Source organism: Varanus komodoensis, unplaced genomic scaffold (assembly GCF_004798865.1).
Source record: "Varanus komodoensis strain SLA01 unplaced genomic scaffold, ASM479886v1 scaffold26, whole genome shotgun sequence".
Taxonomy (NCBI): Eukaryota; Metazoa; Chordata; class Lepidosauria; order Squamata; family Varanidae; genus Varanus; species Varanus komodoensis.
This window is the reverse complement of record NW_025335684.1, coordinates 13,732,982-13,743,485: the sequence shown is the minus strand read 5'-3', so window position 1 is coordinate 13,743,485 and position 10,504 is coordinate 13,732,982.

The window sequence follows — 10,504 nt, the reverse complement described above, 5'->3', positions numbered from 1 at the left end:
TATGAAACAACCCAAAGATCTCTTGTATCAAAGGACCCTCTTTGTATTTGGTGCTTTTTTAATTGCATTGTGTAATGGTGGAATGTGGATCAGAGTCAGAATTAAGCTCCTGAATTTCTTATGTCTTAAAATGAAGCAAACTTCTTTACCTTATGGAAGCATATGTAAGCTGAAATGCAGATAGACTATCTGATGAAGAGTTGAAATCAGATTAAGGCTAACCAAGACTATTTTCAGCACATGGTAGAAATAGTGTTGCCTATGTCCTTCTTTGTCCATCTTGCACAGCAGAACTATGTCCCTCAGTGTGTTCAGTGTCTGGGGTCAGTCCAGATGCTTCACACAGGAAGTCAGCCTGATGAAAGCACAGACCTTCTTGCTGGTGTGGCATCTCAGCAGGATTCTTCTGAGATGAAAAACAGTAGCCTTGCCTGCTTTGCTGCTTACTCACGAAAAGCAGTGATAATGCCTACCACCTGCCTTACAGTTTTGACAAGTGGCCATGAGCCTCATTGTGCCAGGTGGATGATTCTGTGAGGATGCCCGGGTGCCTTTCTCACCCTGGATTTCTTGGCTTCTGTTTGTCCTAGGCCCTTTGCAAACCCTGTCTTTTTTCAGGATGTTCTACTGCTTATTAGGATTCAGATTTTCCCCCATGACCTGCACTCCTGATGTTTATGAGAAATTGAGGCTGCCTCAAGAATGACAAGAAGGGACATGTCTTTGACAAGACAGTAGGGCTGAGCCTGCCTTCTGAAATGGGCACTGGAAGAAACACTCTCTCTAACCACCCAACCCCAACTTCATATCCATTTAAAAACAGGTGGGGTGAGTGCAAGGACTGAAGTGGGCATGCAGCTTATACATTCTGACCAATGGTTGGGTCTTACATTTTGTGTTTGGGTCCTGATACTAGGGTATAAAATGCCCTTTAACACTTTTGTTTTCCATGGAAGGAAATGCCAGGAATTGGAGTTCTGGTCCTCCTCCTCCTCCTTGCTTCAGTGCAATTTAATAAGAAAATTATAGCTTAAAATGTCATGTGTCAGCCCTTCCCTAAAAAGTTGTTCTCCAACTTGACTTGGTGGCTTAGCAGTTAGGAGAAACATATGTACTACATGCAGACAAGTGTGGCCTACTGTTGATATTCTGGGGCTAAGCCCTAGCCATGCAGCCTGTGTTGTAGTGAAGCTACTCCATTGTATATTTTGAAATACATTTCTTGTTTTACTTCTCCCTAGTTCAGATGCCCTTGTATCCTGCCACTTGAACAAAATGCTTGCCCTGAACCAAATGCTAGCACAGAAGCAAAAATTGTAGGTGGAGTCTTTAGTAAAGCATCCCCTCCCACAGAACAGTTAGCCATTGTCATCAGGCAAGAAAAAAGATTCTAGCTGAAAGGGGAAAGCTGTAGGCTCACTTATGCACAGCTCAGATAGCAATAACCTTGTCTGATCCAGTATTAGATAAAATCAAATGGGCCTTATAATAAATAAGGAAAAATAAAAATATTGCCACCCAATTTAACTAAAACAGAAAAAGCAGAACGTAAACATTTCAACTTTTAATAGAACAATAATATACTTAGGAATGTATATACCAAAATTTTGTATCAGTTAATAAAATACAACTTCACTCTTCTATATAAGAACATTATAAATTCTTTGAAATCCTGGAAAAAATCATAATTATGGGCAGGGAAAAATTGCTGCAGAAAAAATGACAGTTCTACCAAAAATGTTATACCTATTTCAACCCTTACTTATTAATCACAAAATAGCTAAACAGCATAGCACACCTAACAAAATTTATACAGAATAGGGAGAAAAGACACAGCTACCCAAACAAGCCTTCTATCAACACTATAAACTGGGAGATGTAGGAAACCTAGAGACTAGTTTTCACTGTGATTTAGATCATCATATACCACTAGTTCAAATTTTAATTATAACAATATGAAAGATAACTGGATTAAAGCAAAAATTAGTGGCATGCCAATTAGATTTAACAGATAGGGGGAAATGAAATTTACAGTGAACACTTTTATTCATGTGGAACTAGAAACTAGGAAAAAATGCTTTCTCACTCCAGCACCAGCACCATTCCTCTTTCTATAAATTAGAATTTTTAAAAATCTAATTTGGAACAGGTTTATATAGACTAACAGTGATTCAGTGTGGCTACCCATAACCCTTTGAACTTAGAGGATTACAGCCATCCTATTCAAGACAGAAGGAATGCAGATGTGAAAGTCACTTCTGTGCTATGCCTGCCCTTCAAAAGCTTAGATGGCTGTTTTTCTCCTTCCCTCACCAACACTGGCTCTGAGGTCAGTCTTCCAGCCTTGAAGGCATATTCAGCACTGCTCTCTCCATGCTGGCTGGAGAGCAGAGCAGAAGCAGTCTGAATTTGGAGACCCAGCTTTAACCTCGGAATGCATTTCATAGAAACATAGAAGAGTAGAGTTGGAAGGCGTAATGAAGGTCATGTTGCAGGACGCCAATTTACACCATCCCAACACCAATTTACACCATTTCTGAGCTCAGAAACGAGGCTCTGAATTTTCCTGTGGCCATCTATAGTCTGTCTAGCAGGCTTGCACCCTAGGATAGTTATTCATAGGCATGCAGTCAACAGCAAGTCAACCAATTAAAGAATACATGCAAGGAAGAAATATAGACTGGTTACTGTAGGGGGAGTGCCCAACTCTCTCAAGGCACATTTTCCCCAGATGGATTCTTGGGGCGGGGGGGGGGGGGCGCAAATGACTTTGCAGTTTCAGGCTTACAAAGTGAAGAACCAGCCCTCCCACCCCCACCAGCAGCCTTGGAAAAGTGGGAAGACAAGACAGGGTGGACTGGAGACTGAGGGGGAGTTCCTTGACCCCATATGGAGACAACAAGCAAAGCAAGCAGATCAATTAAAAAGTGTTCAATGTTCCCATGGTCCATCCTGCAAGTGGCAGGAACCACCCTGAAAGTCAGAACCTTTCTGAAAGGGAGGGAAGGATAGGATGTTTCAGTTTACATTCAGCTCTTCACATGGGCAGATGCTACTATACATTTCAAAGAGCTCATTGCTTTGATTTATGCTCCTTGTAGCCTATAGAGTTCAAATAAAAGACTGCATCTTAAGGCTTTGCCTTAAGTCTGCTGAAGAGGGAAAGGGGGCAGTAATCTGCTTATGACAATGAATACTGCACTTCATAGCAAACCCACAAGTAAAACAACAATTGAAAAACTCATTGAAAATGTTGAATCAAACATAGTACAAACAGAATTAGAAATAGAACTATGGTTACTAAAATATATGACATGTTAGCTGAAATCAAGTATGTTTTTATATACAGAGAGACTAAAATAGGTTTGGGGAAAAATTAGGAAAAATAAATGAAGAACCAGTGAGGGCCAAACTGCACTCCGCTATCTCAAGCAAAATAAAGGAAAGCTCACTAGGACTGGTGCATAGGTAACATCTCACTCTAGTGGGGCCAAATTACAACAGCTTGAGTTTGTTTGACCCCAGCTATCAGATTAAAAGCATGTTTATCCCAAGCTTTTTACCTGGGATACTGATTCAGAGCAAGTCTTTGAAGATCGTAATCAGTTGGTTCCTAATCAAACAGAGGTGCTGATGCATTATTGTCTCTCTCCATCAAAACTGGGCAAAGATGGTGTACAGAAATGATGAGATGTCTGAACAGGCACACCTTTCCAAATGTGGTGGTGATATCCAACATTTAATCAGTTCTGGAGAAATGTATTTCATGAAGTGAAAGAAATCACAAACAAAAAAATGAATTTTCTTTTTCATCCATATTTGCATCCATATTTGACAAAACAAGCAAAAAATAAATATAAAGATTTATTTATATTTACATTGGTAACAGTATGATAAACAATAGCAACATCCTGGGCAGGGGGGGAATCAATGAATTTTCTTCCAATTTGGAAAGATAAGTGTTGGTCAATTGCCTTAAAGAAAAAACTAACAGGGTGATACCATCAGTCTGAAAATTAAATTGTTTTTATGAAAATTGGGAAGCTTTAATAAATTACACAAATAATAGTACAAACATGGTACCTCTATTCAAACATGGTTCATGCTGGAAAGATTATTTGAGATTAGAAAAGCATAATCAATATATGTGAAAAGCAATGAGACAGATAATAATCATATGTACATTTGTACCCCTAATTAATTATAAAATGTCACTATTTAATCATAGGCAATTCACCCAGTGATTGATTTTTGTTTGTTTATACTAAAGAAATGTGTTTTGTATCTACTTCATAAGAAAATAAAATATTTTTTAAAAAGAGGATAAACCACACCCATGCATCCTCACATATGTCTTGGTATAATTGGTATGATTAAATTGTGGCCCCTTCTAGTGTTGTCATAGAGATGAATTAGTGGTCCAACTGATGCCAACTCAATTGCTTAACCTTTTTCCTTTAAATGGGAAACCTGGAGGAGGAAATAATCAGCTTTTCTTTATTATAGCTATGCAAGTGAAGGAGTCTCTACAATCCTTCCCAGTAGCCAATTTTGTCATACAATGTATGATGTTTAACTACTTTCCACCATCCTTGGTCAGTTTTGACACAATGATGCATCAAGGCCTCCATTTGGTTAGGAACCATCTGATTATGGTCTCTGCTTACACTTGCTCTGAATCAATTTCTCATGTAATAAGTTCATGATAATCGTGTTGTTAATCTCATAGGTGGGTCCATCTGATGACTTACCCCAGATAAGTAATCAATGGCACATTTAAAAAAAGACTACAACTAAGGGCACAATCCTATGAAAATTTAGGATGAAAAAAGGCTGTGCTGCCCAGTTTGTTTGTTTAAACTTGCATAGGATTGCCCTTGCCTCTTTAATGTCATCCATGAAAATAAATATACATGGTGTTGGGTCATTGTTTTTTTTTTTTTTTTTTGTATAGGAGAATGTCTGCAATGGCCCCTCATAATTCCTTGGAGGTCTTAGAGATCCTTCATACTTTACTCATACACTTTCCTCTTTGTTGATATAAAACCTGGTATTTGTAATAAGGATAAGGGAGGATTTTGTTTTGGTCTGCATTTTTAAGTTAATCGACCTAATTTCCACTTTGTGGATCAGAATGCAGTTATCCTTTGGATTATATAATTCTTCTGAATCTTGTGGTGCAGTTCTTGGTTCAAAAATGTATCCAAACTATGTATTGAAGGAGTTCACTGTAACAATACTGAACCCAAATGAATCAGCTCTTTAGCCAAAGACAGGAAAAGCCAGTATGTTTTTAGAAGAGACCCGTTTAGTACACCTGTGTTTTGGTGCAGGAAAACTTAACTGATAGCTGAGTAATGTTGTGCTAATGTCACACACCCAATTTAAAAATTACTTCTTTTGGCATAAGGCAGAGACTCAGGCTAAGCTTGACCTCAGATCAAGCTTCTCTCCCACTCCCTGATGCTGAAAACAGCCATACAAGGAAAATATATGGCTCAAGTTGTATCGGTGGTGGAGAACACCACCACTGTGCCTCATTCCATGCTGTGGGTGCATGCAAGCCTCCAGAGTTAAGAATGTTAAGTGCATCTTAGATGTGAAAGGCTTTGTGGGTCCTTGAAGGCAGAGTAGAAATCAAATATTATTCTGAAGCATTCAAAGACTATTTCCCTATTTTTCTGTATGTATCTGAAATTAAAATATTCCTGTTGCTCAGTGTGATGGGTGGGGGGAGGGGAGGATGTTAATTAATTTCATGTAGTAATGCTGAGAATTAAATGCCCCTATTTGTTTTTAATTTATCTTGATTCCAGTCTGTTTGGCCATAGCAGGGAATTTAAAAAACCAAACAAAACTGAAGCTGACCTCTAATATGGAACAGCAGCTTCTGTTCAACATCTGAAAGAGCAATCCTAAGTTATCTGACAGAGCCCTCCAAAATTAAAGTCTCTGATGTATCTTAAGTGTTGCTGGGCTCTTCCTGTCATGGTGGAAGCAAGCAGGAAGTGGTCCATACAGAGATTTCTGACCAATACAAAATCCCTCCTGTTGCAAGCAGTTCCCTCTGATCATGAGTTTGGCAAGCATGAAAAGGGGCCATATGGCTGTAAGTGCAACAGGAGTGGGGACCCTGGGCCTCCTTTCTCGTGGACAAGCATTTCATGGCTACATTGGTACATGCATAGCACTTTATTTAGTTTATATGCTGCCAGATTAGCCATAGGGTCTCTGGGTGGCTTACATACAATCAAATACAATAAAAGCAATAATGCAATAAAAGCAATAATATCAAAATTAATAAAACAACTAATAAAAATAAATATATAAGATAAATTGCTGAATGATAATAAAATGAGAGGGGGAGGTTAAGCAATTATTCAATAATGCAACATAATTCACAACCAAAATGCACAAAACCATAAAGTTACAAGTTAAAATGCAGCAACTAAATAATTAAACTTTACATGCTCACCGATGTGTGTGTGGCTGGCATGTGTCTGGACAGAGCGTGTTTAGCCATAACAGGGGCTGGAACCCCACAGTCTTTTCATCTATTCATTAAATCATTTCGCTCCAACCCTGCTGAAAACTATCTCCATAAATGCTCCTCCTATCTCACATGGCACCACCGCAGCCATTCTAGCAGGATCAATCTACTAGTCCTACTGAAAGAACTGATCCCCCCTTCCCCTCCCCATTCCTTTTTTCTTCTCTTTTTTAGATTGTAAGACCACTGGCTTGGGCAATCCAATTGATTAAATGAAAGCTGCCCTGGGACTGTCATTGGTTGAGGAGCACTATAAAAATACTTCACAGGAAAAATGCATTAAGCCACTCCACTTTTGCTACCACTGCCCCTGCCCCACCATTAACGTTTTGTTGCAAAGTACAAGGTATTCTTTAAAAGGAGGCATCCCCTCACCATTGCTGGTGAATTTTGTTGGAATTGCAGTGTCAAGGGGCTGCAAAAAGACCAGGGGGTGGTATCTTTTTTCCAACAGTGGTATAATGTGTGAGGACTGTTCATTTGTTTTACCCCTGTTCTTTGAAATCAATATCCTGATTTGAAATCATGAGTTCTGAATTTTCACCTGCTCAGTGGAATAATACTGTTTTCAGAATTAGGATCTGCAATGCCTAGCAGACTTGCTGGATTTTCTTGATAGATGCCAGAGAATTTCCAGCTGCCATTTTGATGTTTCCAGTCCTCAGACATTGGTGTTTATTTTCACGTTTCCACGATTAAAATTATTGGAAACTTATCCCATCCCTAAAATTTGACAGGAAACATTTTAAATGGGATTCCCCCCTTTTTTTCTCTTGCTCTCCCTCCTATTCCCACCACCTTTCTCAAAGTATCTGCTACTTGCTGGAAATCTGACATCCCCCTTGTGACTTAAAATAGCCAGGCTTTTAAAAAAATCATTACAGTTGCAGAATGGAAATGGAGAAACTCCAAGGGAATCAACAGGAAAGCAATTTCCTCAGAAACGCACCATTTTGAAATGCTGCAATATAAAAGTCCTAAGCAGCCTGGGCGCAAGTTGCTTATGAATCTTTTTTTCTATCACCCTTGCATCTCCTTTACTCCCCTGCTTTCCACTTTAAAAGACTAGCTCTGTTTAACTAACTACTCTTATCCCACAGCTCAGTCTCAACACTTGATAGAGATAGTGGTGTTGCTCTTAATTATTTCAAGTTTTCAGCATTCTACTCCTGAAGAATCTGACTTGTCAAGAACTGGCCCCTGAAAGTTCTTTCTCTGCGAGTACATAACATTAGATATTTCAGGGGGACACTGCAATTTGAAACTGCATTCTATTTCTATGCATTCTGTGCATTTGAGTTTGAAGAGAGTCAATGGTTTTCTGTCCTGTCACCAAGCACTGCTAAATTGATTGTGTTTCTCAACTGTTATTAACTATAAAGGGTCACTATTCTTATACTGCATAGATATTTCAACCTTTAATCAAATTGTCACTGTCTGCACTTGTTTACCCTTCATTTCCCTCTGACCTTATTATTTATAATAACCCCGCAACTTCTGGGCTTATGTTCCTGCAATTGTGGAGGGTAAAGCTTATGCCATGATGAATGTGTTAGTTTAAATTTACGTTGCCACATGATTCTTGTTTGTTGCTGTCGTCATCACAGTGCAGACTAACACAGTTCCACCTCTGGAAAGCACAATAGGAAAATACTAGTTAGTGGGCAACTCATAGAAACATAGAAAACAGCGAGTCAGAAGGGGCCTCCCAGGCCATCTAGTCTTACATCCGGCACCAGCCGGCTCCACTCACGACATGCCTACCAGGTGGATGTCCAGCCTATCCTTGAACACCCGCACCGATGGGGCCTCAACCACCTCCCGGGGAAGCCCATTCCACACCCTTGGGGTTCTCACTGTCAGGAAGTGCTTCCTGGCATCCAATGGAACCTTGGCTCCCTGAGCTTTGCTCCATTGGAGTGCGTCCTGCCTTCCTCTGCAGGGGAGAACAGGTCTCTACCCATCTCTATGTGACATCCCGTCACATACCTGTATGTCGCCAACATATCCCCTCTGAGTCTCCTCTTCTCCAGGCTGAAGAGACCCAGTTCCCTCAGTTTCGCCTCATACGGCATCCCCTGCAAACCGGCCACCAACCTTGTGGCCCTACACTGCACTGACTCTAACCTGACTATATCCTTTCTGTAATGAGGGGCCCAAAACTGAACACAATACTCCAGTTGCGGGCGCGCTAGAGTCATGTAGAGTGGTAGTAATACCTCTCTTGATCTAGAAGCCACATTTCTGGCTATGCAACCAAGGGTGGCATTTGCCCTTGGTTGCATAGCCAAAACCACAGTATCAGCCAGCAAGTGTGGGAGAGATGCTTCTGATCCACTGCCTTATCACAAACTCCTGTTCAGCTCTAGGTGAGGAATGCAATGTATGAGTGGAAGAAGATGTAGATGAATGAGGAAGGACAACATGGTTTCTGTGTCTAGGATGGCAGGAGGGCTCAAGTTATTGGTTTCTTTTTACTTTGTATGAAGGAAAATTCTGTTCTGTGGTCAAACTAATTTCCATATAAATAATATGCTTATAAAAATGTCCATGAAGTTGCCTAATTTGTATGTTTCCCCCTGAGCAAGCTATTTTGTCATTGCAGAATTTTGGGGATTTAGGTGGCAGGAAACAGGGGTATGTTCAAAAGAAAAGGAAGTTGATAAATGATTAGGAAATGGGCTTGTCTACAGAGAAAGTAATTTGGGAAGGATTTAAAGGATCATGTTGTAGTATATTATAGTATGTGTGAATAAAAGTATTGTGGACAAGCATTTTTCACTTGGTAAAACCACTTTCTAAGATCTAGTTTGTAAAATCAATAGAACCAGATGGTAATGCTTTGCTTGACGGTACCCTCTGCACTTAGGAGAAGGGTTTAGCTGTTTTAGCTGTTTTTTTAATGCTCAGGATGCATCATTCATGAAAATGGGTACATAGATTTGGTTCTTATGGTATAACAACAGCTAGGTTCTATCAGTCATGGTCTCAGGTGTTATGGCACCACTAGAACCATCTTCACAAAAGCCAAAACCTCCAGAACCAGGTGGTGCCTCCAAAGACCCTGGCATTACTTAAGATGGTCTGGAACCATTGGGGTGATGCCTTTGAATATGCCTTCTGGAGAGGCAGAGAAGGATGCTAAGCCACCATTTCACAACCCAAAACATTGTAATAGGCTAGCCTCAGTTGCTAGGTGCTGCTTAGAACTGGATAGGGCTACTTGAGAGCTGCTGGAAATGATGTCTGAACTGAAGGTCTAATCTCTGTATCACGATTTCTCTCTCAACCCCTTGTGGGAAAGAATCTCCATGCTATTGACCTCTGGACTTCTACCTTACTCTGGTTTCAGACTATATTTGCTTCATTGGTTTCCTGGCTTTTGACCTTGGCTGACCTTATACCTCATTCTGGAAAAATCCTTATGCATTCTTATTGTACATATCCCAGCATTTGCTTAGCAAAGAGACAAGACTCATTTGTAAGGGATGTACCTCAAAGACTGTCACAAAGAGGAAGGTCAAGATCTCTTCTCACTGACACCAGAGTATAGGAGACGAAATAATCAATTCAAGTTGTGACAGCCAAGATTCAGGCAAGATACTGTATCAGGAAAAGTTTCCTCGCTGTCAGAACCAGTGGAACCAGTTGCCTAGAGAGGTTGTGGGCTCCCCCACACTAGAGACAATCATGGCAAAACATGGCCAAAAATGGTCATCTTAGTGGGATCATGTAAACTGGTGTCCAGCAACATCGGGGGTTGGACCCGATGATCTTCATGACCCCTTCCAACTCTACTGTTCTATGATTCTATGATGAATTGTATCCATAAGGGATGGATGAACTGGTCTATTTCAGAAAGTAAGATTATTGAACTGTTTGTTTTGATAAATGGTTTGCCAGAACTAAATAGGTTGTGTTTAGACTGTATTAGCACTATGGTTGTTATGGTAG